Below are 16,400 nucleotides of genomic sequence, written 5' to 3' on the forward strand. Positions count from 1 at the left end.
GTTTCCCAGCACTGGCCTCAAAGCGCTCCAAATATCCACTTTCAGATTCTACTAAAAGAGTGTTTCAAAACTGCTCTAGGGAAGGGAAGGTTCAACTCTGTGAGTTGGATGCACACATTGCCAAGTCGTTTCTGAGTATGCTTCTGTCTAGCTTTTAGGGGAAGATATTTCATTTCCCAGCAGAGGCCTCATATCGCTCCAAATATTCACTTGCAGATTCTACAAAAAGGGTGTTTCAAAACTTCTCTATCAATAGGTAGGTTCAACTCTGTGAGTTGAATGCAGTCATCACAAAGATGTTTCTGACAATGCTTCTGTCTAGTTTTTAGGTGAAGATATTTCCTTTTCCAGCATGGGCCTCAAAGCGTTCGAAATAAACACTCGCAGATTCTACAAAAGGAGTGTTTCAAAACTATCCTATCCAAAGGAACGTGCAAGTCTGTGAGTTGAATCCACTCATCACAAAGAAGTTTCTGAGAATGCTTCTGTCTAGTTTTTATGTGATGATATTTCGTTTTCCAGCCTTGGCCTCAAAGCGCTCCAAATATTCACTTTCAGATGCTACTAAAAGAGCGTTTCAAAACTGCTCTATCAAAAGGAAGGTTCAGGTCTGTGAGTTGAATGCACTCATCACACCGAAGTTTCTGACAATGCTTCTGTCTAGTGTTTAAGTGAAGATATTTCCTTTTCCAGCCTAGTCCTGAAAACGCTCCAAACATCCCCTAGCAAATTCTGCAAAAAGAGTGTTTCCAAACTGCGCTCTCAAAGGGAAGATTCCTCTCAGTGAGTTGAATGCATAAAGCACAGGGTAGTTTCTGAGAATGCTTCCGTCTGGTTTGTATGTGAAGGTATTTCCTTTTCCAGTGTTGGCCTCGTAGCACTCCAAATATTCCCTTGGAGATTCTACTAACAGAGCGTTTCAAAAGTGCTATATGAAAAGGAAGCTTCAACTCTGTGAGTTGAATGCGCACATCACAAAGAAGTTTCTGAGAATGCTTCTGTCTAGTTTTTATGTGAAGATATTTCGTTTTGCAGCATACGCCTCAAAGCGCTCCAACTATCCCCTTGCGGTTTGCACAAAAAGTGTGTTTCAAAAGTATTCTATCAAAAGGAAGGTACAACTCTGTGAGTAGAATGCACTCATCTCAAGAAGTTTCTGAGAATGGTTCTATCTAGTTTTCGTCTGAATGTATTTCCTTTTCCACTGGATGACGCAATCGCACCAAACATCCACTTGCAGTTTCCACCAAAAGAGGGTTGCAGAACTGCTCTGTGAAAAGGAATGTTCAACTCTGTGAGTTCCATCCCCACATGAGAAAGAAGTTTCTGAGAACGCTTCTGTCTAGTTTGTATATGAAGATATTACCTTTTCCAGCCTAAGCCTCAAAGAGCTCCAAGCATCCACTTGCGGATTCTACAGAAGCAGTGTTTCAAAGCTGGCCTATCAAAAGGAAGGTTTCACTCTGTGACTTGAAGGCCCTCATCGCAAAGAAGTTTCTGAGAATGCTTCCGTCCCGTTTCTATGCCAGGATATTTCCTTTTGAAGCATAGGCCTCAAAGCGTTCCAAATATCCACTTGCAGATTCTACAAAAAGAGCGTTTCAAAAATGCTCTATCAAAAGGAAGGTTGAACTCTGTGAGTTGAATGCACTCATCACACCGAAGTTTCTGACAATGCTTCTGTCTAGTGTTTAAGTGAAGATATTTCCTTTTCCAGCCTAGTCCTGAAATCGCTCCAAACATCCCCTAGCAAATTCTGCAAAAAGAGTGTTTCCAAACTGCGCTCTCAAAGGGAAGATTCCTCTCAGTGACTTGAATGCATAAAGCACAGGGTAGTTTCTGAGAATGCTTCCGTCTGGTTTGTTTGTGAAGGTATTTCCTTTTCCAGTGTTGGCCTCGTAGCACTCCAAATATTCCCTTGCAGATTCTACTAACAGAGCGTTTCAAAAGTGCTATATGAAAAGGAAGCTTCAACTCTGTGAGTTGAATGCGCACATCACAAAGAAGTTTCTGAGAATGCTTCTGTCTAGTTTTTATGTGAAGATATTTCGTTTTGCAGCATACGCCTCAAAGCGCTCCAACTATCCACTTGCAGTTTGCACAAAAAGTGTGTTTCAAAACTATTCTATCAAAAGGAAGGTACAACTCTGTGAGTAGAATGCACTCATCTCAAGAAGTTTCTGAGAATGGTTCTATCTAGTTTTCGTCTGAATGTATTTCCTTTTCCACTGGATGACGCAATCGCACCAAACATCCACGTGCAGTTTCCACCAAAAGAGGGTTGCAGAACTGCTCTGTGAAAAGGAATGTTCAACTCTGTGAGTTCCATCCCCACATGACAAAGAAGTTTCTGAGAATGCTTCTGTCTAGTTTGTATATGAAGATATTACCTTTTCCAGCCTAAGCCTCAAAGAGCTCCAAGCATCCACTTGCGGATTCTACAGAAGCAGTGTTTCAAAGCTGGCCTATCAAAAGGAAGGTTTCACTCTGTGACTTGAAGGCCCTCATCGCAAAGAAGTTTCTGAGAATGCTTCCGTCCCGTTTCTATGCCAGGATATTTCCTTTTGAAGCATAGGCCTCAAAGCGTTCCAAATATCCACGTGCAGATTCTACAAAAAGAGCGTTTCAAAACTGCTCTATCAAAACGAAGGCTGAACTCTGTGAGTTGAATGCACAAAGCACAGGGAACTTTCTGAGAATGCTTTTGCCTAGTTTCTACGGGAAGATATTTCCTTTTCCGGCGTAGGCCTCAAGGAACTCCATATATCCACTTGAAGATTCTGCTAAAAGAGGGTTTCAAAACTTCTCTATCCAAAGAAAGGTTCAACACTGTGAGTTCAATGTACACATCACCAAGAAGTTTCTGAGAATGCTTCTATCTACTTTTTAGGGGAAGATATTTCCTTTTCCAGCATAGGCCTGAAAGCGCTCCAAATAAACACTTGCAGATTCTACAAAAGGAGTGTTTCAAAACTGTTCTATCAAAAGGAACGTTCGAGTCTCTGAGTTGAATGCACTCATCACAAAGAACTTTCGCAGAACGCTTCTGTCTAGTTTTGCTGTGATGATATTTCGTTTCCCAGCACTGGCCTCAAAGCGCTCCAAATATCCACTTTCAGATTCTACTAAAAGAGTGTTTCAAAACTGCTCTAGGGAAAGGAAGGTTCAACTCTGTGAGTTGGATGCACACATTGCCAAGTCGTTTCTGAGTATGCTTCTGTCTAGCTTTTAGGGGAAGATATTTCATTTCCCAGCAGAGGCCTCATATCGCTCCAAATATTCACTTGCAGATTCTACAAAAAGGGTGTTTCAAAACTTCTCTATCAATAGGTAGGTTCAACTCTGTGAGTTGAATGCAGTCATCACAAAGATGTTTCTGACAATGCTTCTGTCTAGTTTTTAGGTGAAGATATTTCCTTTTCCAGCATGGGCCTCAAAGCGTTCGAAATAAACACTCGCAGATTCTACAAAAGGAGTGTTTCAAAACTATCCTATCCAAAGGAACGTGCAAGTCTGTGAGTTGAATCCACTCATCACAAAGAAGTTTCTGAGAATGCTTCTGTCTAGTTTTTATGTGATGATATTTCGTTTTCCAGCCTTGGCCTCAAAGCGCTCCAAATATCCACTTACAGATGCTACTAAAAGAGCGTTTCAAAACTGCTCTATCAAAAGGAAGGTTCAGGTCGTTGAGTTGAATGCACTCATCACACCGAAGTTTCTGACAATGCTTCTGTCTAGTGTTTAAGTGAAGATATTTCCTTTTCCATCCTAGTCCTGAAATCGCTCCAAACATCCCCTAGCAAATTCTGCAAAAAGAGTGTTTCCAAACTGCGCTCTCAAAGGGAAGATTCCTCTCAGTGACTTGAATGCATAAAGCACAGGGTAGTTTCTGAGAATGCTTCCGTCTGGTTTGTTTGTGAAGGTATTTCCTTTTCCAGTGTTGGCCTCCTAGCACTCCAAATATTCCCTTGCAGATTCTACTAACAGAGCGTTTCAAAAGTGCTATATGAAAAGGAAGCTTCAACTCTGTGAGTTGAATGCGCACATCACAAAGAAGTTTCTGAGAATGCTTCTGTCTAGTTTGTATGTGAAGATATTTCGTTTTGCAGCATAGGCCTCAAAGCGCTCCAACTATCCACTTGCGGTTTGCACAAAAAGTGTGTTTCAAAACTATTCTATCAAAAGGAAGGTACAACTCTGTGAGTAGAATGCACTCACCTCAAGAAGTTTCTGAGAATGGTTCTATCTAGTTTTCGTCTGAATGTATTTCCTCTTCCACTGGATGACGCAATCGCGCCAAACATACACTTGCAGTTTCCACCAAAAGAGGGTTGCAGAACTGCTCTGTGAAAAGGAATGTTCAACTCTGTGAGTTCCATCCCCACATGACAAAGAAGTTTCTGAGAATGCTTCTGTCTAGTTTGTATATGAAGATATTCCCTTTTCCAGCCTAAGCCTCAAATAGCTCCATTCATCCACTTGCGGATTCTACAGAAGCAGTGTTTCAAAGCTGGCCTATCAAAAGGAAGGTTTCACTCTGTGAGTTGAAGGCCATCATCGCAAAGAAGTTTCTGAGAATGCTTCCGTCCAGTTTCTATGCCAGGATATTTCCTTTTGAAGCATAGGCCTCAAAGCGTTCCAAATATCCACGTGCAGATTCTTCAAAAAGAGCGTTTCAAAACTGCTCTATCAAAAGGAAGGTTGAACTCTGTGAGTTGAATGCACAAAGCACAGGGAACTTTCTGAGAATGCTTTTGCCTAGTTTCTACGGGAAGATATTTCCTTTTCCGGCGTAGGCCTCAAGGAACTCCATATATCCACTTGAAGATTCTGCTAAAAGAGTGTTTCAAAACTTCTCTCTCCAAAGAAAGGTTCAACACTGTGAGTTCAATGTACACATCACCAAGAAGTTTCTGAGAATGCTTCTATCTACTTTTTAGGGGAAGATATTTCCTTTTCCAGCGTAGGCCTGAAAGCGCTCCAAATAAACACTTGCAGATTCTACAAAAGGAGTGTTTCAAAACTGTTCTACCAAAAGGAACGTTCGAGTCCTGAGTTGAATGCACTCATCACAAAGAACTTTCGCAGAACGCTTCTGTCTAGTTTTTCTGTGATGATATTTCGTTTCCCAGCATTGGCCTCAAAGCGCTCCAAATATCCACTTTCAGATTCTACTAAAAGAGTGTTTCAAAACTGCTCTAGGGAAAGGAAGGTTCAACTCTGTGAGTTGGATGCACACATTGCCATGTCGTCTCTGAGTATGCTTCTGTCTAGCTTTTAGGGGAAGATATTTCATTTTCCAGCAGAGGCCTCATATCGCTCCAAATATTCACTTGCAGATTCTACAAAAAGGGTGTTTCAAAACTTCTCTATCAATAGGTAGGTTGAACTCTCTGAGTTGAATGCAGTCATCACAAAGATGTTTCTGACAATGCTTCTGTCTAGTGTTTAAGTGAAGATATTTCCTTTTCCAGCCTAGTCCTGAAATCGCTCCAAACATCCCCTAGCAAATTCTGCAAAAAGAGTGTTTCCAAACTGCGCTCTCAAAGGGAAGATTCCTCTCAGTGAGTTGAATGCATAAAGCACAGGGTAGTTTCTGAGAATGCTTCCGTCTGGTTTGTTTGTGAAGGTATTTCCTTTTCCAGTGTTGGCCTCGTAGCACTCCAAATATTCCCTTGCAGATTCTACTAACAGAGCGTTTCAAAAGTGCTATATGAAAAGGAAGCTTCAACTCTGTGAGTTGAATGCGCACATCACAAAGAAGTTTCTGAGAATGCTTCTGTCTAGTTTTTATGTGAAGATATTTCGTTTTGCAGCATACGCCTCAAAGCGCTCCAACTATCCACTTGCAGTTTGCACAAAAAGTGTGTTTCAAAACTATTCTATCAAAAGGAAGGTACAACTCTGTGAGTAGAATGCACTCATCTCAAGAAGTTTCTGAGAATGGTTCTATCTAGTTTTCGTCTGAATGTATTTCCTTTTCCACTGGATGACGCAATCGCACCAAACATCCACGTGCAGTTTCCACCAAAAGAGGGTTGCAGAACTGCTCTGTGAAAAGGAATGTTCAACTCTGTGAGTTCCATCCCCACATGACAAAGAAGTTTCTGAGAATGCTTCTGTCTAGTTTGTATATGAAGATATTACCTTTTCCAGCCTAAGCCTCAAAGAGCTCCAAGCATCCACTTGCGGATTCTACAGAAGCAGTGTTTCAAAGCTGGCCTATCAAAAGGAAGGTTTCACTCTGTGACTTGAAGGCCCTCATCGCAAAGAAGTTTCTGAGAATGCTTCCGTCCCGTTTCTATGCCAGGATATTTCCTTTTGAAGCATAGGCCTCAAAGCGTTCCAAATATCCACGTGCAGATTCTACAAAAAGAGCGTTTCAAAACTGCTCTATCAAAACGAAGGCTGAACTCTGTGAGTTGAATGCACAAAGCACAGGGAACTTTCTGAGAATGCTTTTGCCTAGTTTCTACGGGAAGATATTTCCTTTTCCGGCGTAGGCCTCAAGGAACTCCATATATCCACTTGAAGATTCTGCTAAAAGAGGGTTTCAAAACTTCTCTATCCAAAGAAAGGTTCAACACTGTGAGTTCAATGTACACATCACCAAGAAGTTTCTGAGAATGCTTCTATCTACTTTTTAGGGGAAGATATTTCCTTTTCCAGCATAGGCCTGAAAGCGCTCCAAATAAACACTTGCAGATTCTACAAAAGGAGTGTTTCAAAACTGTTCTATCAAAAGGAACGTTCGAGTCTCTGAGTTGAATGCACTCATCACAAAGAACTTTCGCAGAACGCTTCTGTCTAGTTTTGCTGTGATGATATTTCGTTTCCCAGCACTGGCCTCAAAGCGCTCCAAATATCCACTTTCAGATTCTACTAAAAGAGTGTTTCAAAACTGCTCTAGGGAAAGGAAGGTTCAACTCTGTGAGTTGGATGCACACATTGCCAAGTCGTTTCTGAGTATGCTTCTGTCTAGCTTTTAGGGGAAGATATTTCATTTCCCAGCAGAGGCCTCATATCGCTCCAAATATTCACTTGCAGATTCTACAAAAAGGGTGTTTCAAAACTTCTCTATCAATAGGTAGGTTCAACTCTGTGAGTTGAATGCAGTCATCACAAAGATGTTTCTGACAATGCTTCTGTCTAGTTTTTAGGTGAAGATATTTCCTTTTCCAGCATGGGCCTCAAAGCGTTCGAAATAAACACTCGCAGATTCTACAAAAGGAGTGTTTCAAAACTATCCTATCCAAAGGAACGTGCAAGTCTGTGAGTTGAATCCACTCATCACAAAGAAGTTTCTGAGAATGCTTCTGTCTAGTTTTTATGTGATGATATTTCGTTTTCCAGCCTTGGCCTCAAAGCGCTCCAAATATCCACTTACAGATGCTACTAAAAGAGCGTTTCAAAACTGCTCTATCAAAAGGAAGGTTCAGGTCGTTGAGTTGAATGCACTCATCACACCGAAGTTTCTGACAATGCTTCTGTCTAGTGTTTAAGTGAAGATATTTCCTTTTCCATCCTAGTCCTGAAATCGCTCCAAACATCCCCTAGCAAATTCTGCAAAAAGAGTGTTTCCAAACTGCGCTCTCAAAGGGAAGATTCCTCTCAGTGACTTGAATGCATAAAGCACAGGGTAGTTTCTGAGAATGCTTCCGTCTGGTTTGTTTGTGAAGGTATTTCCTTTTCCAGTGTTGGCCTCCTAGCACTCCAAATATTCCCTTGCAGATTCTACTAACAGAGCGTTTCAAAAGTGCTATATGAAAAGGAAGCTTCAACTCTGTGAGTTGAATGCGCACATCACAAAGAAGTTTCTGAGAATGCTTCTGTCTAGTTTGTATGTGAAGATATTTCGTTTTGCAGCATAGGCCTCAAAGCGCTCCAACTATCCACTTGCGGTTTGCACAAAAAGTGTGTTTCAAAACTATTCTATCAAAAGGAAGGTACAACTCTGTGAGTAGAATGCACTCACCTCAAGAAGTTTCTGAGAATGGTTCTATCTAGTTTTCGTCTGAATGTATTTCCTCTTCCACTGGATGACGCAATCGCGCCAAACATACACTTGCAGTTTCCACCAAAAGAGGGTTGCAGAACTGCTCTGTGAAAAGGAATGTTCAACTCTGTGAGTTCCATCCCCACATGACAAAGAAGTTTCTGAGAATGCTTCTGTCTAGTTTGTATATGAAGATATTCCCTTTTCCAGCCTAAGCCTCAAATAGCTCCATTCATCCACTTGCGGATTCTACAGAAGCAGTGTTTCAAAGCTGGCCTATCAAAAGGAAGGTTTCACTCTGTGAGTTGAAGGCCATCATCGCAAAGAAGTTTCTGAGAATGCTTCCGTCCAGTTTCTATGCCAGGATATTTCCTTTTGAAGCATAGGCCTCAAAGCGTTCCAAATATCCACGTGCAGATTCTTCAAAAAGAGCGTTTCAAAACTGCTCTATCAAAAGGAAGGTTGAACTCTGTGAGTTGAATGCACAAAGCACAGGGAACTTTCTGAGAATGCTTTTGCCTAGTTTCTACGGGAAGATATTTCCTTTTCCGGCGTAGGCCTCAAGGAACTCCATATATCCACTTGAAGATTCTGCTAAAAGAGTGTTTCAAAACTTCTCTCTCCAAAGAAAGGTTCAACACTGTGAGTTCAATGTACACATCACCAAGAAGTTTCTGAGAATGCTTCTATCTACTTTTTAGGGGAAGATATTTCCTTTTCCAGCGTAGGCCTGAAAGCGCTCCAAATAAACACTTGCAGATTCTACAAAAGGAGTGTTTCAAAACTGTTCTACCAAAAGGAACGTTCGAGTCCTGAGTTGAATGCACTCATCACAAAGAACTTTCGCAGAACGCTTCTGTCTAGTTTTTCTGTGATGATATTTCGTTTCCCAGCATTGGCCTCAAAGCGCTCCAAATATCCACTTTCAGATTCTACTAAAAGAGTGTTTCAAAACTGCTCTAGGGAAAGGAAGGTTCAACTCTGTGAGTTGGATGCACACATTGCCATGTCGTCTCTGAGTATGCTTCTGTCTAGCTTTTAGGGGAAGATATTTCATTTTCCAGCAGAGGCCTCATATCGCTCCAAATATTCACTTGCAGATTCTACAAAAAGGGTGTTTCAAAACTTCTCTATCAATAGGTAGGTTGAACTCTCTGAGTTGAATGCAGTCATCACAAAGATGTTTCTGACAATGCTTCAGTCTAGTTTTTAGGTGAAGATATTTCCTTTTCCAGCATGGGCCTCAAAGCGTTCGAAATAAACACTCGCAGATTCTACAAAAGGAGTGTTTCAAAACTATCCTATCCAAAGGAACGTGCAAGTCTGTGAGTTGAATCCACTCATCACAAAGAAGTTTCTGAGAATGCTTCTGTCTAGTTTTTATGTGATGATATTTCGTTTTCCAGCCTTGGCCTCAAAGCGCTCCGAATATCCACTTTCAGATGCTACTAAAAGAGCGTTTCAAAACTGCTCTATCAAAAGGAAGGTTCAGGTCTGTGAGTTGAATGCACTCATCACACCGAAGTTTCTGACAATGCTTCTGTCTAGTGTTTAATTGATGAAATTTCCTTTTCCAGCCTAGTCCTGAAATCGCTCCAAACATCCCCTAGCAAATTCTGCAAAAAGAGTGTTTCCAAACTGCGCTCTCAAAGGGAAGATTCCTCTCAGTGAGTTGAATGCATAAAGCACAGGGTAGTTTCTGAGAATGCTTCCGTCTGGTTTGCATGTGAAGGTATTTCCTTTTCCAGTGTTGGCCTCATAGCACTCCAAATATTCCCTTGCAGATTCTACTAACAGAGCGTTTCCAAAGTGCTATATGAAAAGGAAGCTTCAACTCTGTGAGTTGAATGCGCACATCACAAAGAAGTTTCTGAGAATGCTTCTGTCTAGTTTGTCTGTGAAGATATTTCGTTTTGCAGCATACGCCTCAAAGCGCTCCAACTATCCACTTGCGGTTTGCACAAAAAGTGTTTCAAAACTATTCTATCAAAAGGAAGGTACAACTCTGTGAGTAGAATGCACTCATCTCAAGAAGTTTCTGAGAATGGTTCTATCTAGTTTTCGTCTGAATGTATTTCCTTTTCCACTGGATGACGCAATCGCACCAAACATCCACTTGCAGTTTCCACCAAAAGAGGGTTGCAGAACTGCTCTGTGAAAAGGAATGTTCAACTCTGTGAGTTCCATCCCCACATGAGAAAGAAGTTTCTGAGAATGCTTCTGTCTAGTTTGTATAGGAAGATATTACCTTTTCCAGCCTAAGCCTCAAAGAGTTCCAAGCATCCACTTGCGGATTCTACAGAAGCAGTGTTTCAAAGCTGGCCTATCAAAAGGAAGGTTTCACTCTGTGACTTGAAGGCCCTCATCGCAAAGAAGTTTCTGAGAATGCTTCCGTCCCATTTCTATGCCAGGATATTTCCTTTTGAAGCATAGGCCTCAAAGCGTTCCAAATATCCACGTGCAGATTCTACAAAAAGAGTGTTTCAAAACTGCTCTATCAAAAGGAGGTTGAACTCTGTGAGTTGAATGCACAAAGCACAGGGAACTTTCTGAGAATGCTTTTGCCTAGTTTCTACGGGAAGATATTTCCTTTTCCGGCGTAGGCCTCAAGGAACTCCATATATCCACTTGAAGATTCTGCTAAAAGAGTGTTTCAAAACTTCTCTCTCCAAAGAAAGGTTCAACACTGTGAGTTCAATGTACACATCACCAAGAAGTTTCTGAGAATGCTTCTATCTACTTTTTAGGGGAAGATATTTCCTTTTCCAGCATAGGGCTGAAAGCGCTCCAAATAAACACTTGCAGATTCTACAAAAGGAGTGTTTCAAAACTGTTCTATCAAAAGGAACGTTCGAGTCTCTGAGTTGAATGCACTCATCACAAAGAACTTTCGCAGAACGCTTCTGTCTAGTTTTTCTGTGATGATATTTCGTTTCCCAGCACTGGCCTCAAAGCGCTCCAAATATCCACTTTCAGATTCTACTAAAAGAGTGTTTCAAAACTGCTCTAGGGAAGGGAAGGTTCAACTCTGTGAGTTGGATGCACACATTGCCAAGTCGTTTCTGAGTATGCTTCTGTCTAGCTTTTAGGGGAAGATATTTCATTTCCCAGCAGAGGCCTCATATCGCTCCAAATATTCACTTGCAGATTCTACAAAAAGGGTGTTTCAAAACTTCTCTATCAATAGGTAGGTTCAACTCTGTGAGTTGAATGCAGTCATCACAAAGATGTTTCTGACAATGCTTCTGTCTAGTTTTTAGGTGAAGATATTTCCTTTTCCAGCATGGGCCTCAAAGCGTTCGAAATAAACACTCGCAGATTCTACAAAAGGAGTGTTTCAAAACTATCCTATCCAAAGGAACGTGCAAGTCTGTGAGTTGAATCCACTCATCACAAAGAAGTTTCTGAGAATGCTTCTGTCTAGTTTTTATGTGATGATATTTCGTTTTCCAGCCTTGGCCTCAAAGCGCTCCAAATATTCACTTTCAGATGCTACTAAAAGAGCGTTTCAAAACTGCTCTATCAAAAGGAAGGTTCAGGTCTGTGAGTTGAATGCACTCATCACACCGAAGTTTCTGACAATGCTTCTGTCTAGTGTTTAAGTGAAGATATTTCCTTTTCCAGCCTAGTCCTGAAAACGCTCCAAGCATCCCCTAGCAAATTCTGCAAAAAGAGTGTTTCCAAACTGCGCTCTCAAAGGGAAGATTCCTCTCAGTGAGTTGAATGCATAAAGCACAGGGTAGTTTCTGAGAATGCTTCCGTCTGGTTTGTATGTGAAGGTATTTCCTTTTCCAGTGTTGGCCTCGTAGCACTCCAAATATTCCCTTGCAGATTCTACTAACAGAGCGTTTCAAAAGTGCTATATGAAAAGGAAGCTTCAACTCTGTGAGTTGAATGCGCACATCACAAAGAAGTTTCTGAGAATGCTTCTGTCTAGTTTTTATGTGAAGATATTTCGTTTTGCAGCATAGGCCTCAAAGCGCTCCAACTATCCACTTGCGGTTTGCACAAAAAGTGTGTTTCAAAACTGTTCTATCAAAAGGAAGGTACATCTCTGTGAGTGGAATGCACTAATCGCAAGAAGTTTCTGAGAATGGTTCTATCTAGTTTTCGTCTGAATGTATTTCCTTTTCCACTGGATGACGCAATCGCACCAAACATCCACTTGCAGTTTCCACCAAAAGAGGGTTGCAGAACTGCTCTGTGAAAAGGAATGTTCAACTCTGTGAGTTCCATCCCCACATGAGAAAGAAGTTTCTGAGAATGCTTCTGTCTAGTTTGTATATGAAGATATTACCTTTTCCAGCCTAAGCCTCAAAGAGCTCCAAGCATCCACTTGCGGATTCTACAGAAGCAGTGTTTCAAAGCTGGCCTATCAAAAGGAAGGTTTCACTCTGTGACTTGAAGGACCTCATCACAAAGAAGTTTCTGAGAATGCTTCCGTCCAGTTTCTATGCCAGGATATTTCCTTTTGAAGCAAAGGCCTCAAAGCGTTCCAAATATCCACGTGCAGATTCTACAAAAAGAGTGTTTCAAAACTGCTCTATCAAAAGGAAGGTTGAACTCTGTGAGTTGAATGCACGAAGCACAGGGAACTTTCTGAGAATGCTTTTGCCTAGTTTCTACGGGAAGATATTTCCTTTTCCGGCGTAGGCCTCAAGGAACTCCATATATCCACTTGAAGATTCTGCTAAAAGAGTGTTTCAAAACTTCTCTATCCAAAGAAAGGTTCAACACTGTGAGTTCAATGTACACATCACCAAGAAGTTTCTGAGAATGCTTCTATCTACTTTTTTTGGAAGATATTTCCTTTTCCAGCATAAGCCTCAAAGCATTCCAAATAAACACTTGCAGATTCTACAAAAGGAGTGTTTCAAAACTGTTCTATCAAAAGGAACGTTCGAGTCCCTGAGTTGAATGCACTCATCACAAAGAACTTTCACAGAACGCTTCTGTCTAGTTTTTCTGTGATGATATTTCGTTTCCCAGCACTGGCCTCAAAGCGCTCCAAATATCCACTTTCAGATTCTACTGAAAGTGTGTTTCAAAACTGCTCTAGGGAAAGGAAGGTTCAACTCTCTGAGTTGGATGCACACATTGCCAAGTCGTTTCTGAGTATGCTTCTGTCTAGCTTTTAGGGGAAGATATTTCATTTCCCAGCAGAGGCCTCATATCGCTCCAAATATTCACTTGCAGATTCTACAAAAAGGGTGTTTCAAAACTTCTCTATCAATAGGTAGGTTCAACTCTGTGAGTTGAATGCAGTCATCACAAAGATGTTTCTGACAATGCTTCTGTCTAGTTTTTAGGTGAAGATATTTCCTTTTCCAGCATAGGCCTCAAAGCGTTCGAAATAAACGCTCGCAGATTCTACAAAAGGAGTGTTTCAAAACTATCCTATCCAAAGGAACGTGCAAGTCTGTGAGTTGAATCCACTCTTCACAAAGAAGTTTCTGAGAATGCTTCTGTCTAGTTTTTATGTGATGATATTTCGTTTTCCAGCCTTGGCCTAAAAGCGCTCTAAATATCCACTTTCAGATGCTACTAAAAGAGCGTTTCAAAACTGCTCTATCAAAAGGAAGGTTCAAGTCCGTGAGTTGAATGCACTCATCACACTGAAGTTTCTGACAATGCTTCCGTCTAGTGTTTATGTGAAGATATCTCCTTTTCCAGCATTGTCCTGAAATCGCTCCAAACATCCCCTAGCAAATTCTGCCAAAAGAGTGTTTCCAAACTGCGCTCTCAAAGGGAAGATTCCTCTCTGTGAGTTGAATGCATAAAGCACAGGGTAGTTTCTGAGAATGCTTCTGTATGGTTTATATGTGAAGGTATTTCCTTTTCCAGTGTTGGCCTCTTAGCACTCCAAATATTCACTTGCAGATTCTACTAACAGAGTGTTTCAAAAGTGCTGAACGAAAAGGAAGCTTCAACTCTGTGAGTTGAATGCGTGCATCACAAAGAAGTTTCTGAGAATGCTTCTGTCTAGTTTTTATGTGAAGATATTTCGTTTTGCAGCATACGCCTCAAAGCGCTCCAAATATCCACTTGCAGTTTGCACAAAAAGTGTGTTTCAAAACTGTTCTATCAAAAGGAAGGTACATCTCTGTGAGTGGAATGCACTAATCGCAAGAATTTTCTGAGAATGGTTCTATCTAGATTTCGTCTGAATGTATTTCCTTTTCCACTGGATGACGCAATCGCACCAAACATCCACTTGCAGTTTCCACCAAAAGAGGGTTGCAGAACTGCTCTGTGAAAAGGAATGTTCAACTCTGTGAGTTCCATCCCCACATGAGAAAGAAGTTTCTGAGAATGCTTCTGTCTAGTTTGTATATGAAGATATTACCTTTTCCAGCCTAAGCCTCAAAGAGCTCCAAGCATCCACTTGCGGATTCTACAGAAGCAGTGTTTCAAAGCTGGCCTATCAAAAGGAAGGTTTCACTCTGTGACTTGAAGGCCCTCATCGCAAAGAAGTTTCTGAGAATGCTTCCGTCCAGTTTCTATGCCAGGATATTTCCTTTTGAAGCATAGGCCTCAAAGCGTTCCAAATATCCACGTGCAGATTCTACAAAAAGAGTGTTTCAAAACTGCTCTATCAAAAGGAAGGTTGAACTCTGTGAGTTGAATGCACAAAGCACAGGGAACTTTCTGAGAATGCTTTTGCCTAGTTTCTACGGGAAGATATTTCCTTTTCCGGCGTAGGCCTCAAGGAACTCCATATATCCACTTGAAGATTCTGCTAAAAGAGTGTTTCAAAACTTCTCTATCCAAAGAAAGGTTCAACACTGTGAGTTCAATGTACATATCACCAAAAAGTTTCTGAGAATGCTTCTATCTACTTTTTTTGGAAGATATTTCCTTTTCCAGCATAGGCCTCAAAGCATTCCAAATAAACACTTGCAGATTCTACAAAAGGAGTGTTTCAAAACTGTTCTATCAAAAGGAACGTTCGAGTCCCTGAGTTGAATGCACTCATCACAAAGAACTTTCGCAGAACGCTTCTGTCTAGTTTTTCTGTGATGATATTTCGTTTCCCAGCACTGGCCTCAAAGCGCTCCAAATATCCACTTTCAGATTCTACTGAAAGTGTGTTTCAAAACTGCTCTAGGGAAAGGAAGGTTCAACTCTCTGAGTTGGATGCACACATTGCCAAGTCGTTTCTGAGTATGCTTCTGTCTAGCTTTTAGGGGAAGATATTTCATTTCCCAGCAGAGGCCTCATATCGCTCCAAATATTCACTTGCAGATTCTACAAAAAGGGTGTTTCAAAACTTCTCTATCAATAGGTAGGTTCAACTCTGTGAGTTGAATGCAGTCATCACAAAGATGTTTCTGACAATGCTTCTGTCTAGTTTTTAGGTGAAGATATTTCCTTTTCCAGCACAGGCCTCAAAGCGTTCGAAATAAACACTCGCAGATTCTACAAAAGGAGTGTTTCAAAACTATCCTATCCAAAGGAACGTGCAAGTCTGTGAGTTGAATCCACTCATCACAAAGAAGTTTCGGAGAATGCTTCTGTCTAGTTTTTATGTGATGATATTTCGTTTTCCAGCCTTGGCCTAAAAGCGCTCTAAATATCCACTTTCAGATGCTACTAAAAGAGCGTTTCAAAACTGCTCTATCAAAAGGAAGGTTCAGGTCGGTGAGTTGAATGCACTCATCACACCGAAGTTTCTGACAATGCTTCTGTCTAGTGTTTAAGTGAAGATATTTCCTTTTCCAGCCTAGTCCTGAAATCGCTCCAAACATCCCCTAGCAAATTCTGCAAAAAGAGTGTTTCCAAACTGCGCTCTCAAAGGGAAGATTCCTCTCAGTGAGTTGAATGCATAAAGCACAGGGTAGTTTCTGAGAATGCTTCCGTCTGGTTTGTATGTGAAGGTATTTCCTTTTCCTGTGTTGGCCTCGTAGCACTCCAAATATACCCTTGCAGATTCTACTAACAGAGCGTTTCAAAAGTGCTATATGAAAAGGAAGCTTCAACTCTGTGAGTTGAATGCGCACATCACAAAGAAGTTTCTGAGAATGCTTCTGTCTAGTTTTTATGTGAAGATATTTCGTTTTGCAGCATAGGCCTCAAAGCGCTCCAACTATCCACTTGCGGTTTGCACAAAAAGTGTGTTTCAAAACTATTCTATCAAAAGGAAGGTACAACTCTGTGAGTAGAATGCACTCATCTCAAGAAGTTTCTGAGAATGGTTCTATCTAGTTTTCGTCTGAATGTATTTCCTTTTCCACAGGATGACGCAATCGCACCAAACATCCACTTGCAGTTTCCACCAAAAGAGGGTTGCAGAAGTGCTCTGTGAAAAGGAATGTTCAACTCTGTGAGTTCCATCCCCACATGACAAATAAGTTTCTGAGAATGCTTCTGTCTAGTTTGTATATGAAGATATTACCTTTTCCAG

The sequence above is a fragment of the Pongo pygmaeus genome, chromosome 3 (assembly GCF_028885625.2).
Source record: "Pongo pygmaeus isolate AG05252 chromosome 3, NHGRI_mPonPyg2-v2.0_pri, whole genome shotgun sequence".
NCBI lineage: Eukaryota > Metazoa > Chordata > Mammalia > Primates > Hominidae > Pongo > Pongo pygmaeus.